Source organism: Lonchura striata, chromosome 4 (genome assembly GCF_046129695.1).
Source record: "Lonchura striata isolate bLonStr1 chromosome 4, bLonStr1.mat, whole genome shotgun sequence".
Classification (NCBI taxonomy): Eukaryota; Metazoa; Chordata; class Aves; order Passeriformes; family Estrildidae; genus Lonchura; species Lonchura striata.
Window position 1 is genome coordinate 37,930,238 of NC_134606.1, and position 19,240 is coordinate 37,949,477.

Below are 19,240 nucleotides of genomic sequence, written 5' to 3' on the forward strand. Positions count from 1 at the left end.
TGGCATAGGAGCACAGCAAGCATTCTGTGAACTACTGCTGCCAAGTGTGGATGTTCTAGAAAATTGAGAGAATGCTACAACCTATGTCTAGACTGTGTTAAGTCAGCAGATGTTCAGATCTTCTCATTAAAGGCTTCATACTTGTTTCCATTAGCTTACACAGTTTACCACAAACCCCAAAATTTTTTATCAGGATTTGCTATCATAAATGTAACAGAAGGAAAACTGTAGCTAGTAGACCTGGTATTCAGCAGTTGCATTTTGATGTAACCTTGTAAAAAATCTGTGAAATCTTTCTGTTTCACACTAAGTGATGATTTTATGATGGTAGTCACTGCAATATGTAGTTACATGTTTATGTCATTTTACAGTCTTGTCAAGAATGCATTTCTACTAGCATCACAAAATGTTCAGAGAAACCTGTCAGGCTCTTCATGCATCTAACAGAATATTTAGAAATATTTGTATATACATTGCTTTGTATAAATTCAATGCTCAACTTGTTTGTGTGATTAAATGTTTTTAAGACTTTGTGCTATCACAGAGTAAAGTGCTTAGTGTACTTTTTGACTGAAAAAGATATTTGCTCCTATTAGAAGGCAAGGAGAATAAATAGGAGACACCAGATTAATATATCAACCTGAATTTATTAAAAAATGTAAAAAACCTGAGAAAATTGGAGTATGAGCATTTTTTTACAGCAGAGACAGTACTATTTTCTCAATACCATTTGTGATGCTATATAGGATGCTGTTCTTCTGTGGAAATCTTGCTGTTAATGCTTATTTTTGTCTGTGTGACATTGCTATTACTGTGAAATGACCTCTTTGCTATCTGGAACAACAGTCCAGTCTTGTCCCATGATAGGGACCCCTTAAGTAAAGAGAGACTGCTCCTTCCAACAGACTCTGGTATCCACAGGCAATTACTCTAGAAAACCTGTGTCATGGGAGACTATACAGTGTTGAGAAAAAAATGTATAGCTGGACCACTTAATTCCAGACATTATGGACTGATGACAACTTTCTGGCAGCTGTAGGCAGCCCTGTCTTATATCAATAAATCTGCTAATGTCAATTCAGAAATGTAAGGGACAAAAATGATGTGCAATAATATTTCTCTGTGCTTTTCAATGACTGTACCATTTGGTGGGCATCTCTCTGTCTTGTGTTCTGTTACTTCTGGAAAAAAAAATATTTTATTAAATTAGAATTTCATCTGCTTACCAGGTTACCTTAACAGCTGACTTCATCATACCTCCTACTAGAGCTCATTATGAGTCTTTAGTTAGTTTTTAAGTCAGAGTCTACTGAGGGTTCTGTTTGGCTAATTCAATTTCCCTTTGAGAAATTAATGAAATTTACACTAAGTTCTGTTCACTGTTTTTACTGTGGAAGCAACTGAAAATCAAAGCTCTTTTTCTTACTTATTTTTATTTCAGAGCCTTATCTTTGAGTTATCCAAGTTACTCACTCTATAGTAGTTTTCCACTACTGCAGACTAATAAGAATAATTTTATAGTTTAGAAGAGTATTTATTTGGTTCTTCTTTTTCATGGTATAATTCTTTCTATGTTCTGGAAACGCATCTAAAGAAGTGCTATGAGGTATTTTAGTGATGTAAGTGACAATTTTGGCTTTATGTCTCATTATCTGAAAGACAGCATCTCCAGCAGCACAGGCATATCTCATCCTGCCAAGGCCCAGTGTGGAACATAATGTGTGAAAGAGACTCCAAATGAGGGGAATGGATCTCTTTCTTGCTAAAAATGCTATGAATTTTTTCCTTTAGGGTGAATGACTGTATTTTATAACTCCAGTTTTCAAGATAATAAATAATTTTAGGCCACTGAAGTGACAGGACAGTACATCTGTGTGAAAAGTGAATCATCTGGGGAATAAAAATGAGCAAGATCACTCTGAATTAAGTGCATGAGTCCACAGCCTGAGTTATTGGTTTGATATTCAGATGTTAAAGTGCAAGAGCTTGCTTTATGCTAGTGCTACGGTCAGAGCTGCTAGAAAATGTGATCTCACAGGTTGAAGCTGCTTGGATCTGACCCTGAAGCAGAGATGATAAAAACTCTGGTATCCTGTTTTCACTTTCTGGGCTGTCAGCAGTGTCTTCCAGAGCCAGAGACCTGGAAGTTGGCCCTAAGTGACATGAGCATCCTGGTGACAAGGACATGAGGACCTCTGCAGTCTACCCACACAAAGATCCTGCTGGCTGTGGCATCACCTGCCCCAGCTTCAATGGGCAAGGAAGGCCTGCACATACCTGGCAATTGTGTCAGTGTCTGAAAGCTGGCCAGTAAAATTGATATGCTGTTTTTAGGGTTAATGGTGATAGGTAGACAGACAGACTGATAGATATTTGATTGAATAAAGGGTATTTGATTGAATAGACACTAGTATACAGAGGTGGTTGTTTTGTGTTGACAGAGGTGGTGAGGGGGTAGGGCTTTTAAATATATAAATTAATTACAACTGATTCAAATTGGTAGTAAAGTTTAAATTTAAACTCTTCAATTTGAACAGCTTATTGGAGTGTCGCTTTTTTACAATGACCCAAGTAATCATTCAAGAGAGTCCTGCTATGTCTTACAAAGTCTGGAGATGTTGCAAAGGGAGAGGAAATTTAATTTATTGATTTTTGGGTCCTAAAAACTTTCAGTAACTATTATCTGTAGTTAACAGATCTACAAGACTCATGCTGATTAATTTCCTTATCTGAAACTCGTGCTTTTCTTACTGTAAATGATATCTAATACTCCCTGAAGGCTGTAGAGTTTATAGATTTTATAACAGAATGTGGAAAATGAAGGCATTATTTTCTTGCCTTTTTGTGATGCTGTGATTCTGTTATTCATGAAATGCCCTATTTTAATACATTTTATGATTTTACTAGCATTTTAACATTTCAATGTAAACGAAAAAAAATTAGTCTTTTATCATTCATATTAAAAAAAAGTGCTTAAGCTTTAATCCACCCACAGTCAGTAACTGCTATTTGGTCTTAAAGGGTGGTGCTCATAAACTATAGAAAGGCAAGGGCTAAGACATTCTTATGATGTAAATTTTATAGTGCACCTCATATTTATTGAGGGGACCATAATTATACAGAGCCATTACAGTGGATATTCATGGTACTGTATCAAGCAGTATCTCTGAATTTTTTATCAACTCCAAGAGCCTGAATGAAGTACCTGTATCTATTCATTGCATTCCATTTTTCCTCCTATTTAAATCAACTTTCTGTGAAAGACTGTGTTGTTGCATAAATATACATGGCTGAAGCAAAGGAATTAAGGAAGATTGTAAGCATGGAGACTGTATAAGGGCTAGCTGAGTTATTGTTAAAGTGAACTGGTTGCTTTCTTAGAATTTATTTTGTAGCATTTTCTGTACCATCTTCTGTTCATAAATTTGACTCATATCTGCGCAAGGTTCTAGTGCTGTGGGCAGTTTCCAGCTCCCTATTAGGAAAGTGCAAATTAATGATCATTACTTATTCAAAATGCTTTTCCAGTGGTGCTTTTCCTACTGCTTATTAGCATGAAGGGGTTACAAAGCTGACCACACAGAACAAGTACAGATTCCTCATAGGTTTAGGAATCACCAGGTTTTGTGATGCTGTTTATCATTCAGAAATACTGAATTAATAACTATAAATTACATTGTGATAATGACATTGATATTGAAGAAGAACTTTTTACAAGGCCATGCAGTGATAGGACAAGGGGTAATTGCTGGAAAACTGAAAGGGGGCAAGTATTTAGATCAGATATTAAGAGGAATTTCTTTACTATTAAGGTAATGAGGCATTGAAATGGAGAAATTACTGTTACCCTGTCCTTGGAAATGTTTAAGGCCAGGTTGGATAGGGCTTTGATCAACCTGGTCTAATAGAAGGTATCACAGTTCACAGGAGTGGGGCAGGAATTAGAAGTCTTTAAGATCCCTGCCAACCAAAACCTTTCTACCATTCCACGACATTTTTCTGGAAACCTTATTCTCAGGTATAGGCCTGGGGAACTGTGTCAAAGGAAGGCAAATGAAGAAGTCAATGCATGCTTTTTAAGGTAGTTTCTTTACTGAAATACCCTAAACCCTGCAGAAACCTTTTCTAGCAAGGAAAAGTCACAAGCAAGAGCTCTGCCTCCTCTACCTGACCTTGCACCAGCAACTTTGTTCTAGTGTGGGAAGGGAAGGGTAGGGAAGGGAAGGGAAGGGAAGGGAAGGGAAGGGAAGGGAAGGGAAGATTTACACAGTACAGTGTAGAATCAGGCTTAGGCATTAGATGAAATATTTGTGTATGTTCATCTAGGAATGACTGTTCTCCAAAGACACATCATTTGAGAACTTTTCTCTCATCTCAGAGCACTGGTTAAGTTTTGGAAAAGCTAATCCAACTACTGAATGTTAAACTGGGAAAAAAGAAAAGAAATCGGTATATCACTGTGTATCTAAACTAGCAGGTTTTCTATTACCTGTTTGATCATACAGTTCAATTTTTCTGTCGTTATATAAATTATAAATGTAAAGAGAGCAAACTCCTTTGCTTTAGCTGCAGGTGGTGTATTGCTCCCGCTGGCCTGCTGTCAAAACCCTGGTGGGAATTGCAGGCTGGGTGTATTGCGACCATTCGCTTGCCTCAGAGGCGTTGTCGATGGCGCAGCGAGGAGCAAAGGATTTGTCTCCTGAGCCCCAGAGCGGCTGGAGGGAGGCAGCAGCCCCCGGGGCCGGAGCCGGCGCTGCCTCCAGAGCCAGGGAACGGGCCTGGCTCCCGGCAGCGCAGGGCTGCGGAGAGCGCCGCTTACCGAAGCGTGACACGGGCGGGAGGAACGAAATCGCAGCGCTCGGCAGGCGGGCCATTTGGAAGGGTAATACCGACAGCCCTCATCTCGTCCCCGCGCTGGCGCTCCTCAGCATCTGCCTGTGCCGCTCATTCTGCGCACGTTGTCAGGTGGATAGCAGAACAAGCACAGCGGGCAAATAAATGCGCCAATCTGAGCAAATATTCTCTCTCCTGCAGGAGCTGTAGACAAGAATGACTGACAGGAACTCACTGCTACTGATGATCTTGGTTTTTTCTGACTGCACTCTGCAGGTTATTTCTTGTCATGCCTTGCATTTCAGATTACTTATATAGGCCTCTGGTAAATTCCCCAAGTCATATTGGTTTGTAAAAATATAATCTGAACTCGCTGTTCAGATTATATTCTTACAGAGAAGCATGTTCAGAGATCAGATTGCCAGCTGAAGGAAATTCAGGGGTAAACTTTTTGTGGTTTAATGATGGAAGTGTATTGGCGAAGATTTTATAGAACAGCTATTAATAGATCAGAGATTTTGATATGCTGCTTTAATAATTTTTCTGTTTAAACTGACTGTATTGGGATTAGATGGAAAAGCAATAATTTAGTTGCTGCTGTTTGTTTTTTTCTTGGTTTTTTTTTTTTTTTTTTCAAACTTGTATGTTCAAAAATAGGCAAAGTCTATTAGGTCTTCATGGATCTGTTATTAAGAGAAGTGATGGCCTCGCCACAGTCTGTTGCACAGACACTATTTTATCTGAAATAAGGCCTGATAAATTCCTCCTTTTTAAGTATAAACATTACACCCATGATATTTAGAGAGGCAAATTTTTCTCAATCTGAAGACCCAGTTGAGAGTGTCAGCATCCTACAAATCACATAGATTGGTTCCACCTTGACAGAGAGCTTTACTTCAGTAAGATTTGGATCAGGCTCATTACTATCCTAGCTCTTATTTAAAAATTGAAAATACTAATAGTCTACAAAATAAGGTATATGAGGAAAAAAACTGATAATAATGCACATTGAGATTATTGCCCTAAGCAATTCAGTGTTGCATATTAAAAAGTACTTTTTGTCTCTGATTTCTTTTGCTTCTATGACCTCTTTTTCATGAGGACCTATCCCTGCTTACCTTAGGTTTCTTTATATTATCATTATCTTAATTTATCTTTTATTCTTCCTCATTACCCATTTACTTCTCTTCTCCTGTCCCTCAGACTTTCTGCATTGAAGCAAATGGAAATGTTATATGGTGCTTAGCATCTAGACCACAAGCCGTGTGAGGAGTGGCTGGGGTAACTGGGGTTATTTAGCCTGGAGAAAAGGAGTCGCAGAAGGGCCCTTACCACTCTCTAGAGCTGCCTGAAATGTGGTTGTATTGGGGTGGCTGTTGATTTCTCTTCCCAGGTAACAAGTGATAGGATAAGGGGAAATAGCCTTAAGTTGGGCCAGAGGAGGTTTAGATTGGATATTATAGACAATTTCTTCACTGAGACATTTTCAAAGCAGTGGAACAGGCTGCCCAGAGAAGTGGCTGAGTCACCATCTCCTGAGGTATTGAAATGGCACTTAGCAACATGGCTAGGTGTTGGACTTGGTGGTCCTGGGTTAATGGCTAACTTGTTGATCTTAAGGGGTCTTTCTAACCTAAATGATTCTGTGATTCTATGACATATATACTTGGACTTTTTGAGGCAAGATGTTACCTATAATTATTGACGTACAGATATTAATTGTGTTGCTTCTGTTTTAGATGTATTCTGTTTTAGTGTCTGGATATATGTGCTCTTGGTATCCTCTTTCAGTGAGTAGAAGACCAGCGTCTCAATAAATTTGGACAAGTCTTTTTACAATTATGCAAATGTATTTCTGTATTAAGCTAAGCTCATGAGCCTTAGGCTTTTCCAGCTTGCAGTTAGAGGAAACTTCTCCAGTTCTGTCATACATCCTACTGCATTGCATACAGTATTTTAGTTAGTGTGTAGAAATGACACTTGAGAATTAGATGGTAGTACTAATAATATGTGCAGATTTTTTTTTCGTCTTTGAATAGATCGCAGGTAAGAAAATTTGTTTTATTTAATTCTAATTAATAGAAAAATATTCAAAAACTCCTCTCACTCCCAAGTCTTTCATTCCTCCCATAGAGCTTTTAATGGGAGAAAAGAATGACTTTTTCTTTGTCTGCAGAAAGTAGCAGTAACATAAGCATCCTATTTCAGACTGATATGACTGGGTATGAACTAGCCTTTTTAATTATTTTATATTTACATGTTTAATTTATGCAACAGTTTTTTAGCTTCTATTTTGGAGGAAGAAAATGTGTAAATTATATTAATTTCCATTTTTTAAGAAATGTCCCTTCATTCTCTCTTTGTGTGTAGAAGTGGCATTCTTGTAAATGAAAATTAAAAATCTTACAAAAATCATACTCTAAAGCATTCTCTACACAGCATGCCATTAGCCTTGACTGCAGCAACTTAACTGCAAAAAGAAAAGAACATTATAGCTGGTTTGTTAATTGTGATATTGATAAGGATTTTAAGCTTTACTTTCTCATTCTTCACAAACTGTTCAAATTTCCAGTCTGAGGACTGTTAGATTTGGACTGGTTCTTTGGTATGTTTCGAATCACTCTCAGAGAATTTTTAAAAAAATCTTGTATATGATTTCATCATCTCTGAATCATTTCATTATGTCTTACTATGTCCTAGGCCTTGCCTCTCCTGTGGTTTGATGTACAAAGGAAAGGCAGACTTCTACAATAAAGGTGATAAATATGGACCTTGCAGATTGATGAAACATTTGGCTATGGTATCACTTAGCTAAGAAGTTAAGGGAATTTGGGAGCTTGCAGCTTTTGCACATTTCAAGTACTTGCAGTTCAGTTATGATTTCTTGTTCTTTCCAGATCTTTTGAGTTACTTTATCGAATTGTCTGTTGTTATAAATAGTTTAACAATAGCTTGTGTGTTGTACACACAGTGTAATTTTTTTCTGAAATGAAAATCACCAAATACTTGTCGCAGATAATTTGCCTTTTAATATTTTTACAACCCTATTCCAAAGTCACACTGCATTAAAGAAACCCTTAATGATACTGCTAACTCCTCACTTGTAGAGTTCTGCAATAGCTTTTTGATGCACTATTTATGCACTGTTAATATTTTTTCATTAAATGCTTTTATGCCTATTAGTCACTTACCATAAAGGAAACACTTCAGGATTCAACAATGCATTGGGGAGATATTTTTAACCTGAACTCATGGACATGTTTCACTACCTGAAGCAAAGTCTCAGGGTGTCACGTAAGGGGAGGCAGTGTAATTGGGCAATGCTTATCTCTGGCTTATGAGGGCAGATCTAATTTACCATACAAATAATTTTCATACCTTTTGCCCACCTCCGTCAGCATTTATCCCACTCCTTTCAGCTCTGTGGATTTTTACTCTCACCCTTCACACTTACTCATCCCATGCCTACCAAACAAGGCACAGCACTTTGTGTCTGTTACCCATTGTCCTCTGTTCCTTGACTGCTTATTCTGCTCTTCCCTCCACTTCCAAACTTCTACCTTTTTAGAATGTAAGTGTAATTTAGGTGTAATGAATGAGAAATCTGATGCTTTTTACTAATTCCACATTCTCTCCTGTCTTTACCCAGATAATGTGATAGTTTGGACGGCCTCATTTTTAGAGGAAGGATTTGTTTTGACAGGGGCCTGTTTTTTTAATGTATGCATTTCTGAAAGCACATGCTCCCAGAGGCAAGGTTTTAGCAGAATTTTAGAAAATAGATGTTAGTAGGATTAGAGCCGTTTCTTAGAGCTTATAGAAGTTTGCTCCTTAGCCTCAGGCTCACTCCAAATAAGTAATGCACAGGTAGGCTTTATTCCTGCAGTCAAGGCATTCTATTGTGCTTCAAGAATGAAGCTGTCAGCAATAGTCCTTACACTTTAGGCAAACATGTCAGAAGATACCTTTTACCTGCTCACTTCTTTCAAAGGAGAGGAAAATGAAATCAATGTTAAGTCTAAACCCTTGAAGCACATCATCAACTGTGATGGTACCAAAGGTTAAAATGTTACTAAGATCCCAAGCTAGTCTTTTTTTTTCTTTTTATTGCCAGTCTGACTTTGACTTCAACATGGGTTGAAAGAGTTCCTTAAAAAATAAAGCAGCTTTTCAGCTGATGGATAAGTTCTATGGCAAGCAGAAAAGATTACAGTAATATTTTAAAATAAGTGTTTGCTATCTGGCCTCAGAAGTTGTAATTAACCTGTGTGAGGCCAGAGCTATGTATTACAAAAAAGTGAAAAGTATCTCTGCTGTCTGCAGAAAAGGCAACTCATGTATTTTACAGGCCGTGTAGCATTTTAAAATTTAGACTTTTAATACTTTTATTTTAAATGACAGTGGCATGATCTGTAACTGTAATATACTGCTGTAAACTATCTTTACCATACTCTGTATTACCTCTGTGGCTCTTTGTTCCTCGGTGGAACCTGAAAGGATAATACAGACAAATTTCATTTCTTGTTGTTTCACACTTCTGCACCACATAATATGTGTAACTAACAGGTTAACAAGTGTGCCCTACTCACTTTATTTTTATTGAAAAGATTTACAGGTCATAGAAACCTTCTAAACATCACAGTATTTTTCAGATCTTGCAGTAATAATAATGTTCATTTTCCCTTTTCAGTCTTTTTTTCTCTATTGCTCTCCTATTTTACTATCATACTCAACCTTTTTTATAACTTCTGACAGGATGCTGCCTTCGATCCAGTCCCTCCAACAATGATATTATGTGGGTTTGATTTTAATTATGGATTTAATGATGGATTTAAAAAGAATTTTGGTAAGAATTAATAATTCTAACTTCACTGGGTCTGACTCTCCAAACTAAAATATATAAAATTACAGGACTACTAGTTTATACCATATCAAAAGAAAATATAAAGGACAGGTAGGTGTAAGTGTAATGTAGAAGACTCTATAGGTTTTTCTCCTCTGGTTTTATTAAAAATACTCATTTGAAAATGTATTTTGTATACAATTTTAAACATGAGAATGTTAGAATGTTAGAAGGTATCATCCACACTTCTGTAAAATTTTAAAAAATAGTGAAATGTTTGAGGTCCTCTGGCAGGGTGAAGTTCTCTTGTAATTTAGATGCTCAGTCTTAACAAAAATCAGGATACAATCCAAAGTGCAAGAAGCACAGATTGTGCTATTTAAATCTTGATTATTCATCCTTCTGCTTTTGAAATTAGCTTTCTGAAATCCCAAATGATGTTCATAAATTCTACATACATGGCACATACATACCAAAATACATATCTCTTGCATGTCTCAGGAATGTAAGAGTACTGTTTGTACTTGGCAGGTAACTCTATGAGACATAGAGAGGGGTTTTATTAAAACTAATAAGGATTTACTAATTCATGTTAATGCAGATCAGCTGTGTTTTGTTTTTGTATCACAGCAATGGCAAAAAATCTTTGAATAATCTAAATTTGTATCACTTGTCTTGGGTTTTTTGTCTTTTTTTTTTTTAATTTTAAAAGCTTCTGTTTTGTTTGAAGGTTAGAAAATTCAGATTACATGTTTCAGTCATCCATTCAGTAAGGAAAATCCATATGGCTAAAGGACCACTTCCACACCATAATCAAAAAGCATTAAATATCTAAAGTGAGCAGTAAATGCAGAGACCATAAATAACTCTTCAAGTAAACTAGAAAGTGATTATTTGCATATAATAAATGCATTCAGAGATTATCCTAGCAGACTTCCAATACCTAGGGAGTGCCCTCAAAAAAGCTGGTGAAGGCCTTTAAACGTGAGCATGTAGTGATAGACAAGGTGGAATGGCTGCAAATGGACAAGAGAGGGCTCAGAGTAGGTCTGGGAAAGAATTTCTTTACTGTGGGTGTGATGAGGCATGGGGACTGGTTGCCCAGTGAAGCTGTTGGTGTCCCATCCCTGGAAATGTTCACCAGGTTGGATGGGACTTTGAGCAACCTGGTCTAGTGGAAAGTGTCCCTGCACATGACAGAGGAGTTGATCATTATGCTCCCTTCCAGCCCAACCCATTCTACAAGTCTATGATTCTGTGATCATAAATACCAAATTAAAAATGGCTAGTGTAGATTTTTGCATAATGATTTGCATAGACTCAGCCATTACTTTGCACACCACCTCAAATTCTCTATTCACTGAAAACAAACCCTAAATTATAAGCTTGCTCTTTGAATTTTTCATGGATATCAGATGTTTTTAAAAGCATTTTCTGACATTGCAGTACAATATCATCTTTGTCCCTGTTCATAAGTTTACTGTACTTGATATTTTTCTCTTTAAGTAAAACTAAATGGCACTGGTGTGTCACAGGCCATATAACTTTAAGGGCCAAGGATCCAGGTTTAGGTTCCAGTGCAAGAGTCTTTGTAGTACATCGTCCCCCAGTTCTGCTTTACTAAGTATCCAGTCATGCCAGCAGTTATTTCCTTCCAATGTCTATAGGAATCATTACTGGGGAAAAAAAAAGAATGTGAGGTTGTAGTGATGATTGTCAGGAACGTGGCGGAAGGTGCAAAGGCTGATCTCCTTTTGGTCAGGAAATCAGGAAGGAGAGAACCATAAGGCCCCTGTCAGCTTCAAAAATGTCTTAGCATATTAGGCATAATGGCTCTGTTTGGATAATTCTTCTGACTGTGCTTCATCCCTAAAAAAGGGAGAAACTACTGCAGTAACTCTTCTCAGAAAAACAAAAAACCAAACCCTCAAATATTTTTCATGGCCCTAAATTGATCTAAAGATTAGAAAATTCAGCCTCCTTTGTCTTATTCCATGTCTCTGAGTACCTCTTTTATTGAATATGCAGGAAGACAGTAAGGGGAGTAATTAATGTTAAATGGAAAGAGCAGAATTAATCTCAAAGTCCATTACTTAGTTTTATTTCTCAAAATCAAAAATCCATTAAGAACAGATATTGGTAGATTCAGAGTTTAAAATGTGCATAACCTAGAAAATACCTTTAATTTTTATGGCAGTGGCAATTAGCAAAGTGTGAGACATGGCAATGGGAAGACAGATGACATGTCATACATTGGGCATGATCAGCTGAAAGGAATGACTTAATGCCTTTTCAAAACTCGTAGCTGTTGTCTTGAAGGATTTTATCTTCCAAAGATGGAGGGTGGAAGTATTCCAATACTTGAGGAGAGAAACACAGGAGTGGAAGGGACAGCCAAGGTCAAAAATTCTAGATCAAACCACTCATATTCAATGTTTAAAAATAATCAGAGTATTTGCAAGCACCTGGATGGTTGCAAAGAAACCAGTACCAGACAACACAGATTTGTTATAAACTAGTTAATTTCCTTTTTGACAGATTAAGAGGCCTTGTTGTTAGTACAAAGCCATAGAAGTCATTCATCTTCAATGCAGTAAGAGACGTCTGTCTCTTTTAACATCTTCATAAATAAGGTAGGGAAGCATATTCTAGGTTAAACTATTAGAAGGTAAAACTCATTGCTTGACTGTACTCAAAAGAATTGGTATTTCCAGAGCATTTTTAGGCCCATAAGAAAGACATAAATAATTGAATAAAGATTATGCTTGCTAAAGGTGTAAACACATTAGAGGACAGGGCTTGAATTTGAAATAATCTTGGAAAATCATAAGAAAAAATAATTGATGACACTGTATTAATGTAATATGGATAAGTGCATTCTCCCATTTAAGCAGTGGTTATCAGCTACAGAAGTTCTTTTTGGAGAACAAGTGGCAAGTTTTGAGGGAAAGGACATGAAGTTTCTAGCTAGTTCGACTAAGTCAGCAGTATCATTCTACTGTAATAAGCAATGGGCACAACTAAAGCAATGTCTGTGACAAAAAATGGTTTTCTTCTCTATCCAGCTGTGGGAGATAGAGATATCATCAAGAGTGGAGCCAGTTTGAGGCAACACACCACAGAGTGTGTGGGGAAGAGCAGAGAGTATAAACAGTGAATAGACTGTCTGGTTAACTCACTAGTTAACCAAGGGAGAAAAAAAAAAGAGGATGAGGAAACACAAGAGTTGAGTTTTGAGCATGCAAAAGAGTTGCAAAACACAAGAAGCAACAGAATGATCTATATGGCCTCTTGGGGGCTCTGCTTGCTCTATTTATTATGATTCTGGACAAAATTACTGCTGGAGATCTTTGTTCTTTGCAGTTTTTTACTAAAAATAGAATTACATGGAAACCCATTGTTTTAATAGTGTGTGCTTATGGTCACCTGTATGCTTTCAGGGTTACTCTTCAAAGATTTGGATTTTAATTCTTGGATTGAGATCCAATCCCGTTTGCAAAATGCTGCTATTAAAAGAGAAATTGTAGTTTCCAACTGATTCTTTTTCTAGCGTATGTTAAGGCAGTATGATGGCTTCAGTAATTTAAATTATTTGCATACAACCTTTTTAGAGCTTGATGGATTTTAAGGTGTTAAGGTTGATATTAATTATCTGGAAAGTGCATTATCTCTGATGAGAGAATTGATAATGAATAGCTGCTAATTGTTTGGATTAGAGAAGACCGAGAAGAATTTCAAGGGGGATAGAGGAAGTAAAATGAACAAGTGGTGGAGGATTTTAAGATAGATTTTGGAAGAGTGGTAGGAATTAGGAACTCTCTTAGTTCCAAAATTAAATATAGCAACTCAGGAAAAAAATGCAAGTGTCTGTATGGGTAAAGGACTATGAGTTTTATTCCTTTGAGTTAAAATGAGAAAGAAATCTAGATATAATGATATTTAAATAATGTAATAATATGGTGTTATTTGTGATTTTCTGATACATTACTCTCAAACAGTTCTTACTCTTCAGAGAAATTATGAACATGCACAATGGCATCATGGTTTGGTGGGGAAATCCTGAGGGGACTTGCTGAGATGCTGTTCTCTTTTGGAGCCAGGCTTTGAAAGGAGGAGAGAGAAAACAGGGAACCCCATAGAATGAGTGAAACCATGTATGGGTTATAGCTGTGTGTAGCAAGAGCTCCCTTTTCCCCTAATCTGAGAGCAAGGAGAATGACTGCAAACTGATGTGTCAGTTGCCTGTGGAGGTGATTGCCAGCTACAGTGGTCACATCCTGGTCATGGAGCATGCTGATCACAGAGATTCAGCATCCCTGATGAGAGATGCCCTGAGGAATTTCTGTACATCAGTTTATGTTTTTTATTTGGCACACATCACCTCATGGGATAAGTATGAACATAGCAGTTTGCTGGATAAATATGTAAAGGTCCAGCTCCAATCTCAAGTCAGTTAGTTCTTCCTGCATTTTTTCTCTCCTGCTTCCTTTTACTCTTCTGCCATCTGTCTTTTAACTCATTTTTCTTATCCTTAAAATCAAAGGCTACCAATTAATCAATGATTTTTAACTTCCTTTTTAATTAATTTATTTGGTTATTTAAAAATGGGTTTAATTCTCCTGCTAGCCTGTGATGTTAATACAAATCATATTGTGGTCCCTTTAGACCACAACAAAGAGCATCTAACATTCTAACCCTCCTTCTCACTGCTGCTCTGATCATGTGTCCTTGCACATTGTTTTTGCAACACCATTGTTTTCATAAGAATCTGGGATGTGAACATTTAGCCCTCTAGCTTGTGAACAAATAAATTTTCCTCCTGTGTATCATGTCCGACTGAATTTGTTATTTTCTTAGGGTTTTTACACTGAAAGCCACTATAATTCAAAAGTGCAATACTGTATAATTTTCTTTAACTTTTGCTGCACTACTTTTATTCCTTAATCTTGGAAAGATCTGCGTCATCCATAGTCAGACTCCAGGGAATTAGGGTAAAAGTAGTAAAATCTAGTCTGTCAAGAAGGATCTTTATGAGTTAAACGCAGTGTACCTTTCAATTCCTTTTGTATGAAATGCCTCATTTTCTCTCTAGCTTGGTGATAGTTTCTGCTTAGGCTGTTCATGTAGGCACACAGTTTGTGGTGACTGGGAGGGTGGCTGTGTCTGAGCCTCATCCCCAGTGGGTGCAGCTGTGAGCAGCAGGGGAGCAGCACTGGCAGCAATGAGCCAGGGAGTGCCCAGGGGCACTGAGCAACCACCAAGGGGAGCAGAGGGCACACAGGGGCAGTGCAGGGACATGAGGGTATAAAAGGCTGGGCTGAAGTATAAGAAAGGCAGATAGTTGAAGCCTTCTGCAGTGGTATGTGTTGAAGCCTTCTGAATTTGATGCTGCATGTTGTATTTTTCTTAACTGCAGCATGTTCTTTGTAATGCCTTGGCTGAAAAAAGAATTCTTGTTGCACAGTGGCTTAGACTCAGCTGTTTGTTCATGTTTTTAAATGGCAAGCCTACTGCTCTGCATTTAATGCAGCAGTGCTGAGTAAGTGAGCACAGCAATATGTCATGGTGCAGAAACATGGCAAGGGCTGGCATCAAAACAGGGCTTGTTTTCCCCTGCTGTGTTACAAAGAATTCTGAGCTGCAGTTTGCCATTGTTAAGGTAACTGGCTACCTGACACTGGCTGGTCCTTGGCTCCTGTTTGCCTGCCATGAAGATCTCTCTTGAAAAGCCTCGCATAACAGTAAGCAGCAGTTGATCAAGGTGAAGTGGGAATAAGTAAAATTAAAGCATAATGTTGTTTTAGCTGTTAAGTGTTTCCTTTAACAACTTAATACTTCTTCTTGTTAAGTAATAGGCACATAAAACTCCTATAAACCTCAGGCTATGTTTTCATGTATCTAGCTGAAATAAAAATGTGATTCCAACTTATTTTAGTATTAGTTTTAGATATTTCAGACAACAATTGTGGGAATATCTAGCAACTATAATATCTTATTTTACTATAGTTATGTATTTGTGTATCAGATAATCAGATGAATCAAGCAATATAAGAGCAGTAGACAATTTTCTACTTTCTGCTAAAATTCATTTACTCCTCACAGCACTTATGTGCAAAAAAAACCCACATGCAGTCCAGTGCACTTCTAAGAATTCTGGTTTTGGATTTCTTCTGCTTTACTTTTACAGATAGTAGTAATTATTTTTCTCTCTTTTTTTTTTTTTTTTTAGTTTTTTAGTTGTGGTCAGCCATTGTCATAGAAATTACTAGAAAATCTTTTGCAGTGCATACTTCGTTTTAATCCTCTGTTAGCATGTCACTAAAAAATGTGATTCTTTTTTGTACCAATAAGTTAGGTTGCTTACTAGCATGGGCTCCTCAAAAACCTCAGATCTGAGGACCTCTGCCATTTTAACAAAACCTAGTGTTTGTATTAGGCTGCATTTAAATACTTATACTATAAGATGAACACTGTGACTGTATGCATAAAAAGTCACATTTCCCTAAAGCAATTGAGTAAATGTTTGTATAAGTAATTGAATTTGCAATTTATTTACTTTTTATGTGCCTGTGGGTATCATAGGAGAGTTAACCCTGCTGGAAATCTTGCATGATGTGATAGTCTTAAGCTCTCATGAGACCATCTAACAAAAACTTCATAAGACTGAGTGACAGATTCCTAAACATATTCTATTTTCCATCTTGGTTTGCAATATTTTACTGAAGTATTCTCTAGCACTTTTCAAACCATTCCTAATAAAAAATAACAACTAAACGTCATTAAAAAAAAAAAAAAAAAAAAAAGTGTGCCAGTTTGGTTTGACATCTGGACAGAATTTAGTGCTGGATCTCATTTTATCTGACACATTTTGACCATCCATAAAACATAACTAGGTTTTACCCAGTTTTTTCTTCTGAACTAACTCTTAACACTATAATACAGTACATCCCCATATCTCTCTATCTGTTGCCAACATGATTATATATAGAGCCTCAGCATTAAATTTTGAATTCTTTGATTTTGTTAAAGAGAGTTAACTCTTTGACAGAGTTACAAAGGAAAAAGTTTATGGGAATACAATTCCTCTTCCCTTTAGAAAAGTGATTTTAAAATAGAAGTTACATTATTTTCCACTTTTTGCTATTAGTAGATCTCCTGGGTACAGTTACCTTGGAAACATCACATTCTAAAAGAATAAGAATATATGGAACATTTTTTTTTGCACCCATTCATAATGTCTGGAAAAATGATGCTGCTGATAGTAGTAGAAAAACATTCAGTTTAGCTGAACCAGGAGCCTGACCTCTAAGATAAAGTTGTGAAAAAGAGAGTGAAATCTTGGTTTGGCATATCTGAAGTTAAAAATACTTAATGCTTTCCAACCTCTGTTTTTTAAGACCAGCTAGTGGCTTAGAGGAGAGGATTGTATTAATGATCTTGTCTTTATCAAGTGTATTATCTAAAGCAGAGCACAGTTTGAATATAGTACATATATTAGAATATAATTGCATTGTTAAATTGTAAAGAAAGATGATGCGATATTCAGGTCTAAGCTCAGTTCCTAATTATTATTTACAGATGTCATGATTACAGCAAAATTGGAGTAAACACTGCAAATTTGGCCTTTTGAAATTATTATAATAATGGAAGCATAATTGCTATTAACTACTGTTCCTTTAAATTTTTGAGAGGTGTTATTGACACCTTATTTTGCATGAACTTTGAGGTAGACATTATCATGATCAAGTGAAGCTTTTGAAAGGCTTCCCAGAGCCTGTTGGATGGAATTTTCTTAAGCTCTCAGAGGGCACTTGAACCTACATTGTACTTCATATTATCTCAGGGTCCAAAACTACACAGGATCCCCTGAAAATCATAGTCCTCATTCAACATTTTGGAACTTTGAAATCTGTATGTTTATGAGAGCTACATATGGGTTGTTTCTGCTGAAAGGGAGATTCCCAGATTGGACTTGCCTGAAGGCAAGGTTGCATGGTCCATTGCTATCCTAGCAATGACAAGAAGATGCTTTGTGAAAAGCAGGATAATTCTACCAGCAGTGAAGTTGTCAAGTGTTGTTTATTTATTTACCTCCACTTCAGGAGGTACTGAAATCTGTATATTTCAGTTTCATTCACTGAGAGATTTGATTTTATCTTGCATCACATAATATTTATAGTTTCTAAAAGGGATAATGGGTAAACTTACCTTTTCACAGTCATCTTACTATAAATGCTGATGCCTTGTCATGTAGAGTCTGTTAATGCCAGTACCACAATGCCCAGTGATGCAGGAGAAGATCCAATTTTCTATATATGTAAGTCTTAACAAATGAAACCTTTAACAGCCCCTATGTACAGATGCACACAAACAGATACACTGTCTAGGAATGTGACATCTTTCGGTGAAAATCAGTAGATCAGTTGGGATCTTCAGGTACAATCTCAAGTTTCTAAGTCATTATATTGGTGACATAAGTATTATATAAAAAATTAAGAAAGCAATAAAGGCCAATGACATTCTATATTAATCTATAACTACTTCTACTATTTAGTTTCAAATTTGTTTCTTCAAAGCTTTAGTTTTCTCTCAGAAAACAGCAGACGTGTGAAAGAGAGAAAAAGATGTTAGAGCGTCTGTGTGTTTTTTGTACTAACTGATTGAATAGCTTTTCTTTGAATTTATAACTGAGAAGTTGTGGACTGTTGAAAACACCTGAGAACAAAACAGTTTCAGCTCTGGTTTGTGGAAGGGAGTAGATGCTCAACAGATACTTGATCAAACTTTTGCACAGGATACTGAGGATCTCAGAAAGTGACAAAGTAACTGAAAGCAGAAAAAAAGTATCAGAGAGAAAGAAATATTCAAAATGTGTTACAAGTTACAGGAAATACTGCAGAGGGTGAACTGGGAGTACTTTTTAAAGCAAGAACTTAGGTTTTAATTTATTATTGAGAAGGGGAAGAGTAGCATTAGCAGCATGGTATTGTTTGTTGTTTTTCTCCCCCTTAGATGTTTTTATACTGATTTTTTTCTCAAGGAAAGACACTTTTTGAAAACTGACCATGATTCTTACAGATCTTATTTATTCCAGAGTGCTGCAGCCATGTTTTGATTGTGTCTTGCCATTAGTATTATCCAAGCTAGCAAGTTCTATTAGTTTTAGGAGGGGATGTACCACTGGAAATTAAAGATATGGGTCGCAGCAGTGTCAGGCCTGTGCTTGCTGGAGAGCAGAAATAAAAAATAGCACACCTTGTATGCACTTATCTCCAGTGAGGCTGTGAGACATGTAAGCAGTTACAGTAGGTCATTATGGTGCTGTGGCAGTCAATATAGCCAGGCAGTTTGATGCATGCCTGACCCAGCATATGCAGGGCTAAGTGCCCCAAGTCTGCTCCTAACACATTACCTCATGCTCAGAGAAAAGGCAGCCAGTGTACTCTCAGTTTAGAGACTTAATAAAAACAGAATGGAGGCTAATCAATCAAGTCAGTAGTGAAGAGAAATATTTGTATCATTGACAGTCCAGCAAGAGACTCGGAGTTATTATCAAGTTTGTTT